We start from the raw sequence: 25543 nt of genomic DNA, 5'->3' as shown, positions 1-25543 counted from the left end.
GCAGTGCAGTGTGCGCACCTGGATCCGAACCGGCGAACCCCAGGCCGCCGAAGCAGAACGTGTGCACTTAACAGCTGCACCACTGGGCCAGCCCCACACATGGCATTTTTATCAGAAATAATGTTTAGTCTCCACTGAGCTATGATAGTATTTGGTTAAAGAATAATGATTTTATCTGAATTATTTAAAAGCAAATTGCATCTATGTAGCAGTGATTTACAAAAGCTACAGATTCCATTCCAGCAAATGCAAGGTCTCAACTGGATCAGTGTTTGGTACCACATCAAATTCCCTCATGCATTATAATTTATTATCCAAAATTGTTGAGAATTATTTGGATTAAAGCCATCAAAGTCATTGACATTCAGTTCAAGAAACAAAGTCATTCAAGGAGTAATCATGAAATTTGTAGTTCACAAACCAAAATAAACTTCTCATTTTCTCCCTAATTATATTCTGTTGATATAGGAAATGCTCCCTGAGTAGGTGACATTTACATTAAGACTTGAAAGATGATAATGAGATTAAGGAGCAAGTGCATATGAGAAGCAGAAAAGGGCTTGGTGCAGAAGAACACAAAGGAAGCCATTGCAAATGAAGGGTATTGAATGAGATGGAAATGATGAAGCCCGAGCTTCGAACACTGGCCGACAAATGAATCACATAGATGAAGATGAGGGTTTTAGGTTTTATTTCATATCCAATGGGGATCCAATTTTCTCATAGCAAAGTGACTACATTACAAGCAATTAGTGGCTAAAAGGAAACAGAGCACATCCAGATATTCTAAAAGTTTCAAAGTTTCCTGTCACTATAAAGCGAGACAACAAAATATTATCCAGATTAAATTAAATTCATTAGGATAAAATTTGAACAGCAACAACTATAAAATTTTATTGTAGAAAGAGATCACTTTTAGATACAGATATTATTAGTATTCTAGAACTGGAAATCATTTGACAAAATGTAATTCAACTCTCTCATCTATAAATGAAGAAACCGAGGCATGAAGGAGTTAAATCTGATTTCCTTTGTATTTTTTTGTTCCAGATAAGAACTTTACCTAAGTTCAGTTATGTAAACTTGTAATATATATGCGAATTTAATTAGTTTAAAGAAGTTTAGAGGCGTTTTTTTAAATCCTCAGTGTTATGGAGAAGAGATTTTTATGATAATTAAAAAATATATATGTCTTGTGAATGTAAGTTTACACCACAGGAGTTTAACTTTTTCCTTCTCCTATCCTATTGATTAAGACAATCTGTGATATTTGTAATAATTATTCAGTTAAGCACTGTGAGAGGAAAGAAGATGTAGTCTCTTAAAGAAATCTGTTTTGCATCAAGGTGTTAATGTGGGGAGATTTGGGGAGGCATGCAGTTAGATTGTTGGTGATATATATTTAGATTGGGGGAGACAAATGTATCTATGCAAAAGAATAATTGGAGGCAAGACATGAAAGGTAATTAGGAATGTAAAGAGCAAAACAATAGGGTGTGAAGAATCAGAGGTGCAACATTTTCTAGAGTAAGAATCATCAAGGAATGATGTCTGGAGATTGCAATGGAAAAACCAGAAATTACATCAGTGCTAGAAATCCCTGCCCTGTAAAAATCTCTGTAACTGCAAAACCAAAATCAAAACCCCAAGTAAATCCACTTGGGACTGCTCTAGTGGAAAAGCAGTGTAATTATTTTGTAGGCTGGATTGTATGTAGTGATACTCTTCATCTGTACTTGTATGCCAATGCTTTCTACCACTTATTTTTATTTTATATTAAATTTGTCAATGGAATAAATGGACAGATTACTTCACCATTCTTCTAAGCATATTTTCTAGTCATTCAAGGCTTAGTGTGTTTTCACGTAGAAATGGATCAGGATATTAACTCATTTATTCCACATTATTATAGGCCTACTGAATTCAGATACTGCAGGTTCAATGCAGACCTGATCTCTGTCCATAGAACTTACATGCTAGTGAACGAAACAAGACGTAACTAAAAATTACAAAATAAATAGAGTTTACTTATGATGATAATTATCAACCAGAAGTGTGGAGTGTCACAGAAGGTTTAGTAGTGGATATCTACTCTGCAGAGGGAGGGGGTTATATGTGGTATAAGGTTCCCAGGTTTTTAATGATTCTCCAACCCTATTTTCTTATTTACCAATTAGTAAATGACTTCTGAATAGCAGATAAAATGTTTAAATTTGTATATTCAATCTGCAGTTCTGTGGAAAATTTTGTGAACAAGGTTGATTACAAAAACAGGTGTAGACATACATGACGTAACTTAGAGGACACAAAAGATGTCCAATCTCCAAATTTCTGCATCAGTTGTTTACTTCATTCATTATAATATGATATGATGTGCAATATATAACATTTTATTATTTATTATATAACAAGACACAAAATGTAGCACAACAAAATGAAAAGATTGTTTTGACACATTTATTTCCATGATTCATGATTTTTTTTTTAATTTCAGATTGCAATATTACCTTTGATTTATTAATTATAGGGCGCATTGGCATGTTTTCCTCCTAGCTAATTCTGCTATCTGGAGCAAGCTCGTACATGGTGGAATCAATGTCTTGCTACATTCATAACAGAATATATAAAGAGATAGATATAAATATAGATGGAAGTATAGATGTAGACATATAGATAAGTATCATGTATGTGTATATAAATATCTATATATACACATAAATGCATATATTCCTTATGCTAGATTTATGAGGCCTGTCACTGCATCAGACAACAGTAGATTTGCGATATGACAGTAATTTTACTAAGTCCTGTCAGCAGCTACTAAATAGCTTGATCTCTTTGGTTGCTCAAATTAATCTGAAAATTTTTTTCCAAGTATTTGCTTATGGATCTAAACATTGAAATTAGAACTATATTACAACAAATTTTACTCCAACCTCCTTTTTAAGTCAGTGGGAATGGGTGTTAACCTATGATTTTGGTTCAAATTCCAACTTTACAATTAATTAGCTGTGTGGGTCATTACTTTTGCCATTTAATCTCTCTGAGCCTCACATTAAAATTATAAAGTGAGACGGAATTTTATAAAATCATTCAGATTCTCTTCTAGTAGTAAAATTCTACAATTCTTTTCCTCATCTTCAGTGTTCTCCTCCGTTATTCAGAAGTGTCTTGAAACCGGTCAGAGGGAGGTCTTGCTCTGACTGAATCATACGTGCTAGCAAGCAAGGCGATCTTTAGACACAGGACATGTCGGAGATATATCAAGTTGACTCGATCCCTGAGTTCAGCTAAAATACATTAAACATGTATTCTAAGTTCTTAATCTTCCTTGAAAGCAAGCTACCAGGCAAAAAAATATATTCATTTCTTATCAGCTTAGCCCAAAATGTAGGAAGCAAAATCCTCTATCCTGAATAAGCATTTGATGTACCAATGAACGTGACAGGCTTACAATAAGGGGGACAAAAGTGCTTCTGAGAAACCGGAACTCATTTCTTGCTGAAGTACAGGTTGCAATCTTCTATAGTAAAACTAAATTAAATAAAATGCCCAGCAAACAAAATGATTAACTGCACAGATAGCAGAGTGTTGCATAATTAAACTGCTAATTTTATTGGCACTTTGAAAAAAATGGAAAATAAAATACATCTATTTTATAGGATATATTGACTCTAAAGGAAACTAGTAAATTTCAGACATCTTTTCTAATTGGAGAAAAGCTGAATAATAGAACTGAAACATACTGTTCCATGAATCGAAGACCATTTTAAGTGGAATGAGTATGTCTAGGTACAGATGAATTATAAATGAATAAATCATAAACATTGGAAGGTCAGTAAAATGCTTCAATGCTAATATTTTCAATTTACCTGACTGCAAATTACACATAAGTTATTTATAAGCAAACACATATTTCAGTTCTTCTGAAATATACCTTTGACCAAATTTACTGTGTTTGCCTTCTACTTAGATCAGTCTTTCACAACTGCGAGTGATTTGGCCCCCCAGGGGACATTTGGCAATGTCTGGAGATATTTTTGTTTGTCACAACTGGGAAGTCTGCAGGGTAGGGATGTTGATGTTGGTATCTAGTGAATAGAGGCCTAGGGTGCGGCCAAACAATGCACAGGACAGCTTCCACTGTAACAAAGAATTACCCAGCCCAAAATATCACTAGTGCTGAGGCGCCGAATCCCTGACATAGATTAATTAAATATTACCTCACCATCCATTTCACTTAAAGTATGGATTTTGCAAGCTAAACGTATTAAATTTTATAATACAATATGGAGTAAAGAAAACAAGAGACGAGAAGCAATTGTCGTTTTAGAATAGGTTAGAAACGTATGTAAATTTTAAAAAGACCAGACCAATGACGGCTCCAATTGTATAACTGTATTGTTCAATTCAATTGCATTGAATCTTTTTGCTTTACTATAACTCTGGCTGTAGTCTAACTTTGTCACTATTGCTTAAAGACAATCAAGACAACATAAGCCATATACTGAACTACAGAAACTCATTCAAATCTCAAATTGGATAGAGCGCAACTCTAAAATTAAGAAATATTAGAAAATAGCATAATTAAAATATAAATAGTGAAATGACAAAATATATGAAGAAAAATAAGGTATGTTTTTGCCTTATTTTACTTAAAGAATTGTAAGAATGTATTCTATCTTTGCTACAGATTAATTACAAAGTATTGGGTGTCCTAATATTACAAGGCTTTGCTTATAAATGTTGAGACAAATATTTTAAGAGTAGTTTAGTAATCTAAAGTACTCACATATTATTAAAAAATTAATAAACGTTTACTAGGAAATTGGAAAATATGAAAAGCATGAAAGTTGAACTAAAAATTTTCTATAATTGTGATAATAATATTTTGTAAAGTGATTCTCTTCTCTGTTCATTTTCAACAAATATTTTAATAAAGATTGCATTGGATTCCATTACATGAATTTCCCTTAATGTAAATAAACCATTCCCTTATTCATTAATATATCCATTCATTTGACAAATATTTTAACTTTCCTACACATATATCTTGAACCTATATTTCATTGAAGAGAGCAGATGTAAGTAAATGTGTCAAGAATTGATAAATTCTATGAATAAAATGAAGAAAGCTTAGGTGGACTAAAAGACATAGTCAAGGGTGAATGGCTACTTTCACAAGATGGGCAGGGAAAGAATCTTTGACAAGGTAACATTTGAACAGAGGCCTGAATGAAAGTATTTCACTCAAGTGAGAAGAATTTACTCTCAAACGGAAAAGCATCAAATTCAAAGACCGTGAGAGGAGACCATATTTGGCATTATCAAGGAAAGATAAGTAAACCAGAGTGACAGGAGCAAAGTAAGGTAACCAGTGGCTTGGTCAGATGAGGGCAAGAAAGCTGAGGCTGGGAGATTGGACTTTAAGTGGGATGGGAAGCTACTGGAGGGGATGAAATAACACAATTATGTTGTAAAGAGACTTACTATGTGAAAAGTGCAGGGGAAAGAGATAAGAGTAATTGTGGGGAACTGCTTAGGAAGATACTGCAGTAGTCACACAGACGTGAGAATGACCTGCACTGGGGTAATACTGGAGGAACAGAACAGTAGAATTTGGGGCATAACTTCAAGCGGAGCCAATAGTCATGGCTCATGACTTGGGTGATTGGTGAGAGAGAGAGGTCAAAAATGACTCAATTTTAGCAGTTTGAAACACTTCTCAGGCGAAGGTCTTTTTTCATAAATCTTACACATCTGTAATAATTTATTGAGTAATTACCTTTAACTAGAATTGCCTTTCAGATATCCACATTGTAAAGGCTATGGATATAGTATGTAGTATGTTTCTTTTAGATAAAAACCTCATAATTATATTGTAAGAGATAAAACTGAGACATATTAAAAATTTTAAGATTACGTTTGAGCATTTGCTCATTCAAATCAGGCAGTGCCAAACCGGAAGTGCTTAGAAGCACTCTGCCAAGAGGAGCTGAGGAAGAGAATTTTATAGAGAAAAGGAGAAGCAAAGAAAGAAAGTTATTGATTAGCTGTAGCTGAAAGCCTAGTTGGCTGTCTGTCAATTGGTTGTCCTTAGGCTTGGGTTTTATAACCTTGAGGTATTTACGGGCTTAGATTTTAGTTTGCTTATGTGGGCAACCTTGGCATTAGAGCCACTTCAGTCTAATGGCCTTCTTGCTTAATTAACTTAACAAGCTAAATAAATGTGGATTATTATCTTTCATCATTATTACATCATTATGTTATTAAATTATTACATACGTACTTGCTTGTGAGAAAATAAGCAGTAATATACAACCAGCACTGTATCAGAACATCATTTTCCTAAACGCTCACCAACGTTGTTTATTATTTTTTTCTACTGACATTTTTCAGGAACAAATTTAATGATATTATGTTTCCACCTATGTACTGGTCTTTCATATTTCTTCCTTAGTGAATTACATATTTGTGTCACTTGTTTCTATTTATCTCAAGGACTTATCAGTGTTTTTTATATATAAATTATATTAACTCTTTTATTATATTTTGTAAATATTTTTCCAGGTTTTTATTTACATGTAGATTTTTTTTTTTTTTGAGGAAGATTAGCCCTGAACTACCATTTGCTGCCAATTCTCCTCTTTTTTGCTGAGAAAGACTGGCCCTGAGCTAACATAGGTGCCCATCTTCTTCTACGTTGTATGTAAGATGTCTGCCACAGCATGGCTTGACAAGTAGTGGGTGAGTCTGCACCCAGGATCAGAACCCGCAAACCTCAGGCTGCAGAAGCGAAACATGTGAACTTAATCACCGCACCACCATGCCAGCCCCTACATTTAGATTTTTTATTTATCTTTTGCTATAAAAATTTTGTTTACATATTGTTTGGAAAACCAATTCAATTTAAAAGTAGCAGATTCTTGCTTTGCTTTTATGGAACAAAAGACTTCCACTCAAAGAACAAATACCTTCAAGGTATATTTTCTCCATGTGATTCCACATTTATCTTTTTGATCACTAATTTCTTCTAACTTCTTGGTGATTTCTTCTCAACTTTTAAGCTTTCATTCATCCATCTGCTGTTCCATAAATACTTATTGGTAATGAAAGAATAACCAGGCGCTGTGCTAGGGGCCAGGGAAAATATCATGTGTAAAAATAGAAGTGGTGACATTCTTTGTGAATTTATGCCCTAATAAGGTGAAACTAATCACATAATCACTAGAATATATGGAACATCCCAGCAGCCATATAGTACAAAGGAGAGGAATCAAATTCTATGCCAGAATCTAAAGGATGGATTAGGCTTTTCAAGAGGGGTCAGAAAAGTTTTTCTATGAAAGTCACAAGGAAGCTAAAATCTGAAGAATGTGATGGAATTATCTAGGTCTAGGTGTTTAGAGGAACATTCCAACAGGGAGAAAATTTATTCAAAGACTTAACATAGAAAAAGAACATTCAGCATTCAAAGAACAGAAGGAATTCCAATTATCTAAGAGGTAATGTGGAAATTTAAAATTATTTTTCTTTCAAATAGTAAATAATTTTTCCAGAACTAATGACTAAATAATCTATCCACTCCCACCCTAATTATATACAACTATTTTTATACTTAGATCTAGGTCTCAGGATATTTGTGTCTTAGGAAATTGAGCTTTTAGTTTGTCTTTTCAAGAATATCAGATACCTTTGATCACTTGGCTCTTATAATATCACTAAGATGCATTTCAAATTAAATGCTATTTTTTAATTATGCAAATGAGGCAACAATTTTTAATCACTCATAATTTTTTTCCAATGTCAACAATTGTTTGTTCCTTGGTACCAGATGATTGAATCATTTAGCTACTTAATGTTTCGTAGTGTGTTGTACATTATAATGAAATCTTGGAAACTGGTGAAGTCAAAGAAACACAAGCTATTTTTTGAACACCTATCTCAAAGGAAGCTTTGCTTTTATATGTGCTTAAATCAGAATTATAATAAAAGTAAAAATACCAATTACATTTTGAATGCTTGCTTATTATGATTCACTACATTAAAAGTGTTGCATGTATATCATTTAATCTTTACAAATCCAAAAGGATATAGACATAATTTACCCCATTTTATCAATAAAAAATTAAAGTTCAGTGACCAATCCACAGTCACACACCACTGATAAGGGTTGTATTACGGATTCCAGTCAAGGACGACTTTCATTTCAAAAGTCGTATGTTTACCACAATGCTATCCACTGTTTACGGTTTCCTAAGACTATATGATAGTCAAGGTTTCAATTAGGTCTGGAAGATTAAGCTAAATATCTAAATTTCTCCAACTTTCCTTGTGTATTGATACATTTTAGGCCTCTAAACCATATAATTTATGTCAGAAAGAAAATTTGTGTTGGCTTAAATATTAGTAACCTCCCCCAACATTTCAATCTACTGGATAAGGACTCAGCCCTGAACCCTTTCATTAACTTGGCCTGGAATGCAGCAAAGTTTCATATTCAGAATTACGTCTGACAACATGAGCAAGATGATTATTCATCTCAGATACTTGAGTTGTATTTGTGAAGTAAACATTGTTCCTTTAGTCATAGAGTTTTACTCTAGAGCTCCAACTAAAAAATATAAGAATTTAAGGTTATATTTCTTGAGAAGGACCATTTATATATACCTGTCTATATTGTCTCTCTTTGATGCTTAGAGCATTTTTAGACTAAATTATACTTTTTAAATTTCAAAAGTTGTGTAGAGTAACAAACACTTATTTCTGCAAGTGAGTGCTATTCAAATAATGAATGTATATGTGGAATTACCAGGTTTTAATACCTCGCATGAAGACAGTTGTGGCAGAGAATGCTGTGTAGTTTAAGATCCCTCAGGGGTGAATAATTTTAAATCAATGACTTCAGATATTTTGCTTCTGAAATACAGCCTCTCACAGGAATTTCCTGGCAACATTGGTAAACATTATGCCATCTGTATAATTGTTCTATGTGGTTTTCATTCCTTTAACTTAAAAGGCGGGGCGCGGGGGCAGGACAATATTAGAAGCAGATTACTCTGAACAAAGTTGACAAAATTTATCTGTAATATCTATATCAGATTAACAATTAGACTCTGGACTTTCAGTAGCTAAAGCACATTAAATTTCATTTTCCTTTCATAAGTGGATGTTCCCGGGTACCTCCCTTTCACAAAGGAATCAGGTTTTCAGGCTCCTTCTGTGTCAGGACTTCACTATTTGTTTGAGCCCCAGGGCAATCTGCATCTTGTTGGAGGAAGTATAATGAATGCTGAGTCGTGCTTCCCTTTTAGGACTAGAGTACTCGTTTTGCCAGCTGACAGGAGTGTTGGCTGTTGAGGGCTCAAAGTTGAGTGCCTCCTAGGAATTGCCCTTGGTGGAAGAAGGTGTCTTTCCCAAAGTTACTCTTCTCCTCAGAGACTGTCTTCAACCAGTAACTGGTCAATAGAGAGTCACAAAGATCCATCCCATTGCCTCAAGCGTTGATGTCTTTGAAAGGCCATTCCAGTCTTAGAACTCACCATGGAGCTGCCTGAGGCCTCTGGTGCAGATGCGCCCCTCTGCTGCAGAGACAAATGCTGGACTTCTCAACCTGTTCGATCCTGTTTCCTTCACTTCCTTACAAGAATTGTTCCTGAATAGCCTCCCAAATAAACTGCCTATATGCAAACATATCTGTCTTTTGAGGAGCTAAATTACAAGAGAAGAAAGAGAAAATGTGGAAGGCACATCCCTGTTTCTTAAAATGCCATGGCCTGGAAGCCACACGTATCATTTTCATTCACGTTGCAGTAGCTAGAACTAGTCTCATGACTACACGCAGATGCAAGACAGCTGAGAAATCTATTGCTTCTCTGGAGTTCCTCTACCAAAGAGAAGAGGAACAGAAATCAGTGCTACCGTGGATAGGGGACTACTGACTTTTAGAAGCTCAGAGGTTTAGAAGGAAATTGGATTTAAATTGTTCAGGTGCTTCAAGTACAAAAATGAGATTTTCTTTTTACTTACGCTTACATTTAATCCAAGTATGGACATAACAGACTCATATTCTGTTTCTAGGAATATTATTCATTTTTTTCAAATAAATCTATTTCCTTATCAAAGATAATTTGATCGTACACTCCATTCATTCATCTCACAAGTATTTTTAAACTCCCTACTATGCACTTTACTAGACAATGGGAATTAGATATGAAAGACTAAATTCATATCCATATAATATTCATATCATATTGGTGAAAATAGAAAAATAGCTCTATACTTTGTGGGTAAATTTTATGATGAAGTTGTTCATGCTGCCTAAATAACTAAGATAAATACAGCCAACAGTTAACAAAGGTTAACATGAGGGAAGCCATCTTAAAGAGGGAAACCATGTTAGGTCTATAAATGACCCTGATCCATAAGACACCCCCTTTCCTTGTCAGTAATGCTTCAGTTGGCACATAGCCTAGATAGTGCACATCTGCTTGTGAGAAATATGCATGCTCTATTTTCATAGCCCTGGCTTACACATAAACATCCCTATTCCAATAAGGCAATAACTCTGTTCTCTAAGTTATCCCAGGGATGTGACGGCCTCTGGAAAAAAGCCCTCTGATGGTATCTGTCACTGGTGACAAGAGAAAGAGATGATCTGGAGTCTCAAGGACTACAGTACCAGATGGCCAACAGTCTGAGACCCACCTCCCTCCCCCTTTTTGCAGCCCATTTGCCCTATTTTTGAAAATTTCAAAAGCTTGTAGTTTTAAGATGGTTCTTTAGTCTGCCATCTTCCCTCTTGCTGGCAAGCTATAATAAAAACACCCTTTCTCTCCTACAACCTCTTGACTGTCAAGCCTCTTGACTGTTGGCTTGTCTTATGAAAAGCAGAAAGTTTGTCTGTGCCAAAACTGTCTTTTGGCACTTACGGAGTCTAGATTAAGAGCCAGGGGATTACAGAGGTGTGGTATCAAAATGAAATTGGAGAACCAAGGAAAGTTCAATCACCAGGCATGGTTGCATACAATGTAGGTAGATGAAAAATGCCCCCTTCAGTTCTGTATCTTTATTTTTAATCATTAGCCCAGCAAAGTAGCAGGAAAAAGAAATCCAAGTTTAAACAACTGTATGTGTACAAATCCTGTCACGTGGTATGCGTTCCATATAAAGTTGAGCAATACATGTATGTATGAATTAATAAATGTATAAACACATATTCTTATTCAGGCCTATTCATGAACCACAATAATTTGATTTTGTGGCTAGAGCAACTTTTAGATTATTCAGTGGAAAGTATCACGTTGAAGAGAAAATTTTGAAAGGCCGAAAGTGGCAGCAAATTTAGCCAGAAGAAAGTTTTAGAAAGACCAATTAGTTATGCATCAAAAACTATGGAAATTAACCAAACCTTGTGAAAAGAAAAAGACAAAACAGGGAGATAAAGTAGAGATAACTTAGAAATGATTTGCAGCCACTGTGTGTGGTTGGAAATAAAGGCATAGTGCCAGTAAGACCAGTTTACTTATCAGAAACCTGCCAGACACTCCTTTCATGTGCCGGAGTGAATCAGGTCGACAGTCCCTAACCTCAGGGAGCTTATATTTTACTGGGGGAAAATATGATACATAAATATACAGCATTTCAGATATGGCTATGGAATAAAATAAAGCAAGTAGAGACAAGGAAGAGATGTTGATGGCTTATTCACCTAGGTTTTAAATAATGTAATCAGTGAGGGCACCTACAAAGAGGTGACATTTGACCAGAGAACTGACAGAAGCAAGAGAAGGAGCAATTGGATATCTGGGGAGAGAACAGTAAGTGCAAAGGCCCTGAATTGAGAGCATGCTGGGTATAGTCAAGGAATGGAAAGAGGGGAGGCAGTGTGGAGAGTCCTGTGACAGATTTGCTATGTCTCTTGTCACAATGCCTGGGCTCTAATAAGATAGTAAATAGCAAAGGTAAATACAAGTACATTCTCTTACTTGTACTATTAAACAATGCCCTATCATAACAGTGAAAGGACCTTATATACAAGTTTTAGATACTTTTTAAAAATTTAATTTTTTTTAATTGAAGTGTGGTTGACATACAATATTGTATTAGTTTCAGGTGTACAGAACAGTGATTGAGCGTTGATTTACATTAGAAAATGATCGCCCTGATAAGGTTAGTCACCATCTGTCATCATGCAAAGTTATTAGAATATTTTTGACTATATTCCCCATGCTGTGCATTGTATCTGCATGACTTATTTACTTCATGACTGGAAGATTTTACCTCTTATCCCCTTTTATTAGCAACTATGAATGTAGCCACACTATAGAAAATATGGCACATGTTTTTTGAAATGCCATAAAATATTTAATGTTTCTACTTTTAACTTTATTTTGCAAAGTTATTTTAACCTCAAACTTTGTTTTTGCTATCAATTCTGTTGATGATATAATAAATTAAAATTCTCTTTACTCTTTTTAGTGAATTCTGAAAGTTTGAAAATATGTACATGTACAGAAGAAATTGTTAACCATGTTGACAAAAATTGAATAGACTTAGACTTCAAATAGAGATATGGCCTTTGAGGACAGGTGACTTGCAGATGTTTAAGAAGATAGAAAAACCTTAATCTGAAATATTTCAACACACAACTGTGGTAGTAAATTTAGCTTAAGAGGAATGTAATGCAGATTCAAGCCACATATCAGTGGTCAACAGATATAACAAAATGTAGAAATTTGTGGCAAGAAAAGAAAAATCAAATAAACACTGTTGCTGTGAAGAAACAAAGAAAGAAATGTCTTGAACATAATGACAAAGAATAGCATATCATACTATTTCCATTAAATAATATTTGATAGAAGATATCAAAAAGCATTTTCCAAACCCTTAGAAGGATCCGCCACACACACAAACATTTAACAGCAAACATTCCAAATTTATGCAAACATTGCTTCAGTGGCCAATTTTTTCCTCTTCAAAATGTCCATTTTTGTTTCACCAAATCATCTATGTGAAAACCTCAGGAAAAACACCATAAGTAAATAAAATCTACTTCATTAAATCCATAGGGACAAATAAAAAACTATTGATAGATTAATGAAGTGAAAAACAAAACTAGGTAATATACTCAAATATCTTTGCGTATTATACATATGTACTTCTAATTTGCAGCAGATAATATAAAAGATTATCATTTGAATTTTAAATCTCACATAAAATCTTTAACTAAATTAAGAAAAATATTTCACCTAATGTAAGACAAAAACACCCCAAAGCTTGCAGTCTGGTAAACAGAATGAAAACATGTTCTCATTGACATGTGAAGAATTCCAAGCACTGAGAAGCTGGCACTTTGTTGTTAGAGAGAAGCTAGGGGAATTCTCTTGAAGCTGCATTTGAAGACCATGTACAACATTTTTACTTAGATTAATTTAATTGACCTGGGAGTGAATGGATGATAGGGATGTGAGAGGACTAAATCTTTGCCCCCTCTGTTCCACCTGTTGGCAGCACCACTATGCTAGAGATAAATCAAATGGCATTTCATGGCACACATTTGCAATAAGGAGATGAAAATAAGTGGTTTCTGTTTTCCAGATGCTTAGTAACTTTGAGTGTAATAGAGAATTTCAAAATAACATGAAAATTACTCAATTATAAAAATGCATAAAGTGCAATAGCTTCAAATGAAATGGTCCTGGGTTATTAGAAAATCCTGTATTTTTAACATTTCTTTACTGGTTTTTCCCTGTTTCTCATTCCTTTGTTGCTCTTTGCTTAACTTCCTGCAGATTTCAGAACATTTTTCAGGATTCCCACCCTGATGTGTTTTTTAGTATTTTGCTTTGTATAATTTCTTAGTAGTTGCTCTATGTATTAAAATACACTCATGAAACTTATCACTGTTGGCTGATGTTGAAATTTTGCCACTTCAAGCGAAGTGTAGAAACCTTTTTTCCATGGCGCCCCGTTACCACCCCCTCTTTTAAAATTTAATTGTCTTAATTATTTTTCTATATACATTGAGCACCGCCTCAGATGATGTTCCTTTGCCTTCAAATATAGCTTACAAAACTCATGAGAATTATAATTGTCTACTATATGTACCTCTATTTTTAATCATTCCGATATTTTTTCTTCTTTGAAATTTCAAGCATTCTTGTGTTATCTCTTCCTTTCTTTTAAGAAAACTTCTATTAGCCATTCTTAAGGTAAGTTTTGTTAACCAAAAAATTATTGGTTTTACTTCCTCTGACAATGGCTCTATTTTCCCTTCATTCTTGAAGAATACTTTCACTGAATATAGAATTTCTGGTTGACAGTTCTACCACTCGAAGAATATCGAGCCGTTTCCTTCTGCCCTCCATGGTTTCAGATGGGAAATCTGCTGTCATTTAAATTGGTGCTCCTCCGTAAGTAATAATTGTTTCTCTCTGAATGCTGTCAGATTTTTCTTTGTCTTTAGATTTCAGAAGTTTAATTATGAATTGTCTTAGTGTGGATCGATTTTGTAGCTTTATGGCTTTTTACCAGTTTGGGAAGTTTTCACCGATTATTTCTTTGAATACTTTTTTTACCCCATTTTCCTTTTACTCCTGTAACTTTGATGATATAACTGTTAGCTCTTTTGTTACTGTCTCATAGACCCCTGAAACTTTGTTTTTCAATTCTGCAATTTCCACTTGGTTCTTTTTGTAAATTCTATTTTTTTGCCAAGATTTTCCATTTTTTGTTTGTTTTAAAAGAATTCTTAATCAATTGCTAAAGCATTTTCGTGATGCCTGCTTTAAAATACTTGTCAGATTATTCCAACATCTGATTCATCTTAGTGTTGGATCTGTTGATTGTCCTTTCCCATTTGTGTTGTGATTTTCTGGATCTTGGTATGACAGATGACATACTGAACATTTTGGATTTTTGATTATGAGTCTCTGGATCCTATTTAATCTTTCTCAGCAGGTGGTTCCCTTATTGATGTGTACCACCAGAGCTGGCTAGGTGTGTATGTTCAGCTTTCCACTGGGCTGCACCAACACCACCCTGGCAAAAGTGGAGCAATTATGCACACCTCCTTATTTCAGATGAGTAGAGTGGACATGCAGCATCCTTCAGGCCTTGCTGACACTTTCTCAGTGGAAGCAGTTCATTGATAATCACTGCCTTATTGCCTCTGATTAAGGGTATAAGCTCAGCTCCCCACTGGCCCCCACTGACACCAGGATAGGAGGAAAGTGGAGTGTCGACTACCCCACCTTCCACTGCCTTGTTCTACCTCAGTGATACCTGGTGGGAGTAGAGGCTCTGTTCCCCATTGGGTCTTGCTGACACCAAGGCACAGGGAGATTTGGAGAGCTTACTGGCTCTGATTTGCACTGGATCATTCAGTCTTGTTGCTGTAAGATGGATATAGAGGTTCAGCTCACTACTGGGCCTGATTGATACCAAGGATGAGGGAGGGAAAAGAGTGCTTACTAGCCCCAATTCCACTTTCTTGTTCAGTCTCAGTGATTCTGGGTGAGATAGATGCTCAGCCTGCCACTGAACTCTTTAAAACTACCTTGGTTGGGGGAATCAGAGCACTGCCTGCTTGTGCCAGGTGGAGATGAAGAGCAGCTCAATTCTTTGCCAACCAACACTATCCTGAAAGGAACATTGCATCACTACCACCTACTTCCACAGAGCAGGGGAGGAAAGGTTGCTCTCCGCTCATCCCAGCTGACATTAACAGATGGGGGAATTGGAGGACTGTTGCCTACTTACACATGGCTTGGAAGGTAGGGTGGAAGATAACTCTCTACTCTGCCCCACAGAAATCGGGTGAGTGTGTGTGTGTTTGGGGGGCGGGGGTCTTTCTGTTTGTGTTTGGTTGGATAAGGGTGGTGCTATGGACTCAATGTTTGTGTCCCTCCACCAAATTCATATGTTGAAACCCTAATCCCCAATGTGATGTTATTTGGAGGTGGAACATTTGGGAGGTAATTAGGTCATGAAGATAGAGCCCCAATAATTGGATTTGTGCCCTTATAAGAAGAGATACGAGAGAGCCTCCTCCTTCTCTGCTCTCCCTCTCTCATCTCAACCAGATGGCCATCTACAAACTAGGAAGAGGGTCCTCGCAAGAACCCAACCACGCTGGCTCTCTGCTGTCAGCCTGCCCAGCCTCCAGAACTGTGAGAAGTAAATTTCTGTTGTTTAAACCACCCAGTGTATGGTAATTTGTTATAGCAGCCTAAACTTAGACGAGTGAGTATTGACAGAGGTTTTCTGTCATTGGCCAGATCTTTTCCTATCCTTTGGCTGAGAAAACAAGCTTTACTTAAGCTTTTCCTTTTGTCTCTGTTGTTGGTGGTTTGGGGTTGGAGATTTCTGCAGCACCCTGTTCAGAATATATGATATAAAATAAGGAAACTCAGAGATCTCACTACTGTCTTGTTCCTCAAGTTGCACAGTCCATAGGCAATCTGACTTCTTTCCACCTCTGAAGCTTTTTATGCTTGTTTGTTATGTCATGTCCAGGGATTTTTAGCTATGAAATGGAGGACCTGAGAGAGATGAGATCACTCTATCTTGGCATGACTTTGTTTTTTTTAAACAACTATTTATTAAACAGTGGTATCACAGGAAAAGTAAAAGTTTTCAAAGTCAGTGTTATGGATGACATCCAAACAGGGGCATAGCATCTATAAACACATCAAGGGGATAAATACTATTTCATGCCAGGAGATCTTTTAGACTGTCATGGCAGCAGGGCAGGATAGTTACAGGGGAGGCTGTAGAAGTAAGCAGGAGCCACATCAGTAAGAGCCTTATATACCCAGGTAAGGGTTTTGAATTTCTTGGTTTGTGGATGGAAATCTCTGAAGCTTTTAGTTTTGCAATATAATTTGATTTATATTTTAGAAAGATCAGTTTCATTGTGATGTGGATAATGCCCTGGAATCAAAGAAATCAAGAGGCAAAAATAGCTGATTGTCAGATACCAGAAGATGGTGGTGGGAGAAGATAAAAAAGGATAAGTTTAAGATATATTTAGGAAGAAAAATCAAGAGTGAGTTTGTGCAGGGCTAGAAGAGTTAAGGATGCCTTCAATATTTCCTAGTACACCTGCGTGTACTAGGTAGATTAACTGGCATCACAAATACAGAACAGGTATCAAATGAGGAGACTAGTAAAGAAGAGATTAATTTAAGGTGTAATTTACTCTTCAGCTTCTACAGCACTATCCATATATTGGCAAGTCATATCTTTCTCTCTGTGCCTCATCTCACCCACTCATGTTTAAATTCTGAAAAATGGAGTCCTAGCTTTATACATCTTCCACAAGTGTTACTTCTAGTCTTCCTACCTTAATATCAACCCTCATTACCTTTTCATGGTCTGTTGGAATCATTTGTTATCTACTATCTCTTTGTAGATTCCTGTCACCATGCTCCTGCCATCAGAATAAGATTTTTAAAGAAGACAATGGATCAACTTTCTTTCTTGCAAAAAATTTTCAATAGACTCCCAATATACACAGAATATACTACATATTTCTCATTCTCATTGGTTTTTAGATACTTTATTATTGGGTAAAATATTGAAATATGCACATCAGGCTGTTAACACAGGTTACCTCACATGGAATTGAATGAAAGAGGCAGGAGTAGGCCAAGATTAGTGTTTTCTTTGAATTGTTTACTTATTACAAGAGGAATGCACTATTTCTGTAATAAAATTATAAAGGAATTAAAAGAAACTTTCAAAATCTGTTGACTATTCTGTCAGTTGTCTATTGCCACAATAATGCTGCATACAACAACCAAACCTCAATGAAATACAATGATAAACTTTTATTGAGCTCACGAGCCTGCAGTTCAGCAAATGAGCTAGTCCAGGCAGTTCTTGTCATGGCTGGGCTCACACACACGTTTAGCGTTAGCCACCAGTTGACTGCTTCAGATGGTCTTAGTTGAGATGACAGAAATGGCTCATCTCTGCTTCACATCATATACCCCAGCAGGTTAGACCATGTTAGCCTGTTCTCATGATAAAGTCTGAGGAGTAAGAGTGCGAGCAGAAATAGGCAAGGGCTGTTCTTTCCTATGCTTATTCATATTTGCTAGCATCCTATTTGCCAATAAAGTCCCAAGCCCAGAGTGAAGGAATGAGGCAGAACATCCCACATAGTGTGGCAAAGTTACACAGCAAAGGGAGTGGCTACAGGGAGAGGAGAAGAATTGAAGGCATAAGTGAGATCAACTTAGAAGAACCATTTAACTGTCTGGTACATTCCAACCTCTCTATTTTATTCACCTGACAAATTTGTATTCAGCTCTAGTTCTAAATGCTTTGAGTTCAGCAATAGGTAAAACATAATTCCAGTCCTTACTTTATAGAGAAGGAGAAAGTCAGTAAATAAGCAAAATGTATACAAATTCCAAATTTAAGGAGTAATATGAGCAATACAGCTGGGTGAGGGGATACAGAAGACTGGGATGAGTAGGTGGTCAGGACGTGATTTCTAGGGGAGTGAAATATGAAGAAAGACTAAAGTAAAGGAGTAGAGCAACGCGAAGGTTTGAGGAAAGGACTTCCAGACAGAAGGAAGAACATGTGTGAGGCATCTGGGGTGAGAACAAGAATGTATTCTCCAACCTTAGCAAGTTAGTCTGACTGCAGTGCAGCAAGTGAGGAAGGCAGAGCAAGGAGAGCAGGAGAGAGGGCTGACAAGGCCACATCATTGGGACGCTAGAGCCCTGGGTGAGGAGTATGGATTTATTTGGGATGTGTTGAGAAGTCATTTGAACATTGAAAGTAGGGCAATTTGAAATTTTTATAAGATAATTTGTCCTTCTCTTGATATAAAAATATATATATTTATCTTCATTGTACATTTGAAGAAACTGAGTCCAAAATATGTTAATATAATTTCTTTATTAGAGAGTTCTTACAGTTTATCTTGAATTAATAATTAATGTGATGATGTTGAAAATACCAAGGGATCAGTTTTAAAATAAGTAATTAAAATACAGTTCACGATTCATACAGAATGCTTTTATTAGAACGGACAGAGGAGAGGTGAAATTTTTACAGTACTATATAGGACAATGCATCTTGGAATTGAAATGCTACAACTCACGGGTTGAGCATCTGCTTAATCAAAATGCACCGAACTAAAGAGTTCACTGTGTATTACAGTGCTGTTGACAAGCCATAAAGATTCCTTCATGATTTCTATAGGTGGACAGGTTTACTTGGCAGAAATATAAACTAGATGTCCTCTAAAAATGGTGACAAAGATTAAGTGCTTTGACAGTGGAGTAAGAGGAAACAAATTCTTTTGAAAAACTTACAAACCTGACTATATTTTAAATTATGCAACTTCAGGTGATAATAAAGAAGAGGTGGATCAACAGGAAGCAAAAAATAAATTACCTTAAGAAGGAAAGGTGATCATGACCTTTCTACTGCTTATGAAAGATTATGGTATTTAGGGCTAGAATGAATCCTGATAAATAATGAGATCAACTGTTTCTGCTTCTTGAAGAAATCTGAAACTATCCGGATTAATAAACATGATACAATCTCTTCAGTCAGCACTAATGAATTCTGACTCTATGCCAATCTTTGCATTAGGAAACAAATCACAGATGTTTTAGTAAATTTATAACCTAGCGTAGACCTTGGACAGTAAATTCTTTTACTGGTATCCTAGATTATGATGTCTTAATTTTAACACTATAAAACTAAGGCCTTAAAATATTTATAGCTCCATTCCTACATTTTTAAAGATACTGTATATTTTAATTTTTAATAAATGGTAAATTTGGTACCACCCCTTCACTCCTTATCATGTTCAGTTTATATGTTTACAACACGGCCTGTACAAGGCCAAGATTAAAGCAATGTTTCCAAAATTTAATTTCTTCCAGACAAAAATCTTCATATTTTTTGCTGTAATTATAAAATTTCCTGATTTGTGGGAATTTTAAACCTAGCGAATTAAAAAAAAAATTATCTTGTCTCTCAGAGTTCAATGGCTTGACTGGATTGAGCTCTACAGTCCTTGTGCTGGGCTTACTTGAAGTCTCAGGCAGTGCCAGGCAGTTGTTGGCAGAGCCAGCTACGTAAGTAAAAACGTGGGTTAAAAAATTATTCAAAGAATTTGAGGGGCTGGCCCTGTTGCCTTGTGGTTAAGTTTGTGCACTCCGCTTCGGCAGCCCAGGGTTTCACTGGTTCGGATCCTGGGCGTGGACATGGCATGGCTTGTCAAGCCATGCTGAGGCAGCGGCCCACATGCCATAACTAGAAGGACCCACAACTAAAATATGCAACTATGTACTGAGTGGATTTGGGGAGAAAAAGCAGAAAAAAAAAAAAAAAAGATTGGCAACAGCTGTTAGCTCAGGTGCCAATCTTTAAGAAAAAAAAATTATTAAGAATTTCAGAGCCAGTCCTAACGGCCTAGTGATTAAATTTCAGTGCTCACTGCTTCAGCAGCCTGGGTTTGCTTCCTGATCACAGAACCACACAACCTGTCTGTTAGTTGCCGTGCTGTGGTGTCAGCTCACGTTAAGAACTAGAATGACTTACAACTAGGATATACAACTATATACTGAGGCTTTGGGAAAGAAAAAAAAGGAAGACTGGTAACAGATGTTAGCTCAGGGTGAATCTTTCCCAGGAAAAAAAAAAAGAAAAGAATTTCATAACAGCAACAGCAGAGCAGTTAACCAAGTGCAGCAATCATCTAAGTGCAGGCCCTTCTAAGCACTGGGCCTTGTGCCACTGCACAGGGCTATACCTGTGAAACCAGCCCTGGATGTTGGCACGGGCCACAGTCCTGTTGTCTTTAGGCTGGACTGGGATGTTAGGACAGTTGAACCTCGCTCACTCCTTTCCATGCAATCCAGGGCTTCTCTCCTCCACATGGCCTCTACCCATAGTCTTCCCATGTGGTCTCTCCAGCAAGTCCAAAAGACTTCTCTCACGGCAGTTCAGGGCTTCCAATGACAAGTTTTCAAAGGGAGAGAAAGGGGAAGTTACTTGATTTCTTAAAAGTGCCGGAATTGTCACTATTTCTGTGTTCAGTTGGTTAACGCAGTCATAGGCCAACCTAGAGTCAATTCAAGGGTATGCATATTAGAAGCTCGGTTCACTAGAGCCCATATATAGGAAAACAGCTATCATACTCCTCATTTACTAATCACAAGTATCGTTCCCTGACTTCTTTCAGGCTTATATGCAAGTGCTACCTGCCCTGCAAGAGAGTCTTTGGTCATCCTGACTGAAATGGCCTCCATTCACCAATATGTTGTATCAATAGTTACGTAGATATTTGTTGCACTAGAATATTTTCTCCATGAAAGTAAAAGTTTTGTCTTGTCTACTGCTGAATATTAGGTGCCTATAAGAGTGTGTTGCATAAAATAAGTAATTTTGTATTTGTTAAATGAATTAATCAGTAAATCTTACATACTACAAAATGTATGTATACATGTATATCTATCTATCTATCTATCTTTATATCTATCTACTCTCTATCTTCTATCTATCTATTTCCCACTTGGAAAATGTAGGTAAAATAATTTTGATTTCGCTATAGTAGTGGTGGTGGTCTGGAGGCAGCAGTATATTCAGGAAAATTTTTCAGTTTGATAGCTGAATCTGATTTTGCATATCATATAGGCCTGTGTGCTGTCTTACACTCTGGGTAGCGACATCAATCGTGTATCATGAAGAGGGCTTTCTGATTTGGTTTATCATCATCCTTATAAACAGGTTCTTTCTTGCTTTTCCATAACAAATTCCTCCATTATATGCTGAAAAGTTCTGGGTTCTCTGTGTATTTCTTTGTAGTAGTCACAAAGTTGATTGTGACCGAAGGAAAGACACCAATAGACAGAGTTAAAGTGAATAAGCCCTTGACGGCAGTATACGTATACTAATAATCTTCCTATTCTGTAGGCCAGTGGTGTAAAGAGGCTATTAATAAGCAAGTTTATTTATAAGGGCATTAGAAAATCAAGGTAGGGAAGCTGAGAGGGTTGATTTCTTTATCTCCTAGGGAGAACGAATAAATAGAAAAATTATAGAGAAAAAGCAAAGAACTCACATGAGCACTTGTTTGTGCAGTTCACATATGTGCACCTATCCTAAAGATTTCCATAGGCATGTCTGTGTCCCCAGACTCAGCATTACTCAGGGATGTTAATTTCCTAGGAGTCAGAGCTTAATTGATATGCTACATTTGGCTCTCTGCATTCTTTTATTTGCTTAGTTTAACTCTTAGACTAATTATTTGACTAAACAAGAAGTTGTTTTCAGTCAGCTTGAACCAAGTATCCAATATCATAGTCTTTGAGTGAAAGTTGTTTAGTATGACAATGCAGATTCTAAAGTAAGTTGGTATTTTAAAAAAAATACTGGAGCATAAATAGCTTTCTGAAGGATAATAGCAAATAATAATATACTGTTCGTTATACTATATTCCTAATAAAGTTGATATCCAATCATATATATCCCAATTTCTGACAGTCCTCAATCCAAAGCAAAACCACTACACTTTGAACCCTCCCCCAAATCAACTAACACAAACCCTAGTCTACCCTAATCTTATAATAAGATTATACACACACACACACACACACACACACACGCACAAACACATATATACTATACTTTTGGACACATTTATGTATGCCAAGGATTATTTATAGTTATCCATCATTTCACATTAAAAGTAATATCCTTAATAACATTCTCTGAGTTAAGATTAAGGTTTAGTTATTATATTGACATCCATTATATTTCTACATAGATTTAAAACATATTTTTAAATGTTTACACATGTATATAATATCTAATTTAATAGAATTTTACACAAATAAATATTAATTGTCTTTCCCATAATACATTTTGAAGCTACATTTTCTATAATGAAAAGCAATGAGAAAGGAAGAACAGAGATGAACCTTACTAACTTTTTTGACTAAAGTTTAAGGAAGATGTGTTTCGCATTTATTTCAACATCTTTAAACTATTAAATAAAAAAATATTTTTAAGGCAACAAAAAGAGAAGACATAAAAGGAAAGTTTATCTAATACAAACATTGATGCTTAGAATAATCAGGAACCCCAACATAAGACTAACTTATCTTGGGAAACTTGTCCAATTCTCCTGCCATTTTCCTTCCCTCTCATTTCATAGCTTTGATCTTTTGGATAATGTTTCCATAAGGACCTACCTTTTATATTTATTCTTTTTATTTCCCCCTTTTAGTTTGATTTAGCTAGCACTCATAGAAAATGCACATAACGATATATTCACGCAGCACACACTCTTCATTAATGAATCCACTTTGCAAACATTTATTGAATACCTACAATTGTCAAAATCCAAACTTGATCACTGGTTTCTTGGTTCTTAGGATCAATGAAATCTATGTTAAGTGAAAGATAAATCCATGAGAAGAAATACATACGCTATATAATATTATAGCATATATGTTGTGTGATAATATAGCATATTAAAATATTGTTAACACACAATGCAAACATATCACACCAAGTAATTTGAAATATTTAAGCAACTAGTTAAAAGCTATTATTATTTAGGAATTTATCAAAAAATATCTAGATACAAATCCCTTCTTTAAATGAAGAACTACTTTAGTTAGAGAAAGACTTTGAAAATATACCACATGTTCAAAAATTTCGATCTACAATAAAAATGCAAGCATGAATCAGCTCATGGCAAATCCTGAGACTAAGTGATTGAGGGGGTGTGGAGCCTTTCCTTCCTTGTTTTTTTCCAGTATCCACATCAGAAACTCCTGGTGATCATGAGAAGTCCTTATGGAAACTCAGCTACCAATTCACAAGCCTCAGTAAATGATCTTGTTTTCTTCTGAAATGAAGATTTGTTCTCATGGGACAAATGAGTTTGAGATATTGTTGCTTTTATGGAAATTACAGCCATTTTATGATGACATTTCAGGCGGTATTTCTTACCTATTCATATTTATCTTTGGTTCTAAAGATCTTTCCAAGTTTGTAAGTGATAGATAAGGATCTTTCCAAATTTAATCAGCGAAATTCTCAATATTGTATTAGAATGTACCTCACTGCATAGTTTCGATGTATTTCCTAAGAAAAGGAAAGATATATATATCCCTGTTTGGTTTAATATGCTTTTTCAGAAAAGCATTTGAATTGGCGAGAAACCATTTTGACATGTACTTGAAGACTATAAATGCTGCAAATGACAGCTTTTAATCAATGTGATAAATAGCAAAGTTCTGTAAATGCTATCAAATAATTTCTAAAAATGAAAACTAATTTTCCACTCCCACTGCTAGCAAATTTGTCAACCACAGTTTGGTAGAACCAAAACATCTGCGCTTTGAAGCTGTGTGAACTCTTGCAGTAAAATGATGCATTATTTTGTTTTCAGATATACATTCATCTCATTCCTAATTCAGTATGTTTATGAAGTACTAAGATAAGTTCCTGATTGAAAATTTTGTGCAGTTAAAGACAGAAGTTTTATTGATTAAAGTTTGAGCTTTGATATTTCTCTTTCTTCTTTTCATATTTCTTTCTTACTGTTCTATAGGAGAACAAGTATCTTTTGCTCCTTTCCATTTCTTTTTTTTTTACTTTGAGGCTTAAAAAGACTAATACATGTAAAGAATATAAAATAATGAATTACAACACAGTAAACATTCAGTAGTTCTTAGATGTTGTTATAAAGAATTGCATTGAGCATTGTGTTTTAACTTTATAATCTAAAAAGCTATAGTTTTTGATATCTTCTAATTTTAGCATACAATTTTGGTCACTGATATATTAAGTACCTACTTTGTGCAAGGTACCATGTATATCTAAGATACTGTAGTGTACCATGGGAATACCGTGGATGTAAAGATGAATAATTATGTATCTTAAGAAACTTATTTAGTAAGAGAGGTTGATTTCTAAATGGTATTTTAAATATTATTATCTTGTTTGAATTCTAAGAAGGTTTTCTGGAGAAAATGGTTGGGGGACTAAGAGGAAGACCATTTTAGATAGGAAGAACAATCCGAAAAGAGATACAAAGACAAGAACGCAGAAACAATATAAACTTTGGTATTTCTGGAGTATACAATCTGTAGTGTGATATGATGGGGGCATGGATAAAAAATTATGTTGGGCCAGTCCAGCAAGGCCATGCTTAAAGTCTTCGTATTTATTGTTTTCTTTTACTGCAATGTTCTATCTATCCTTCAGTTCCTGTAGATATCTGCTTATTTATCATCTTTTTAGAAAGTCCTTGCCTGATGAGCCTATATGACAGAAAATCTATTCCTCCCACTGTATCCCTGCCTTTTATTCTCATCCTGTGTCTTTATTTTAAAAGTCCTTAAATCCATGAAACACATTATGTACTTATGCATTTGTTTTGTTGTCTATATTGCTCATCTAATGACCATTCCATTAAGGAAGCAACTTTGTTTTGTTTATTGCAGTGTTCCCAGCACCTAGAGCAGTCCTGGCAAATAACAGGCACTCAATA

The sequence above is a fragment of the Equus caballus genome, chromosome 3 (assembly GCF_041296265.1).
Source record: "Equus caballus isolate H_3958 breed thoroughbred chromosome 3, TB-T2T, whole genome shotgun sequence".
Lineage (NCBI taxonomy): Eukaryota > Metazoa > Chordata > Mammalia > Perissodactyla > Equidae > Equus > Equus caballus.
This window is presented reverse-complemented; position numbering follows the sequence as displayed.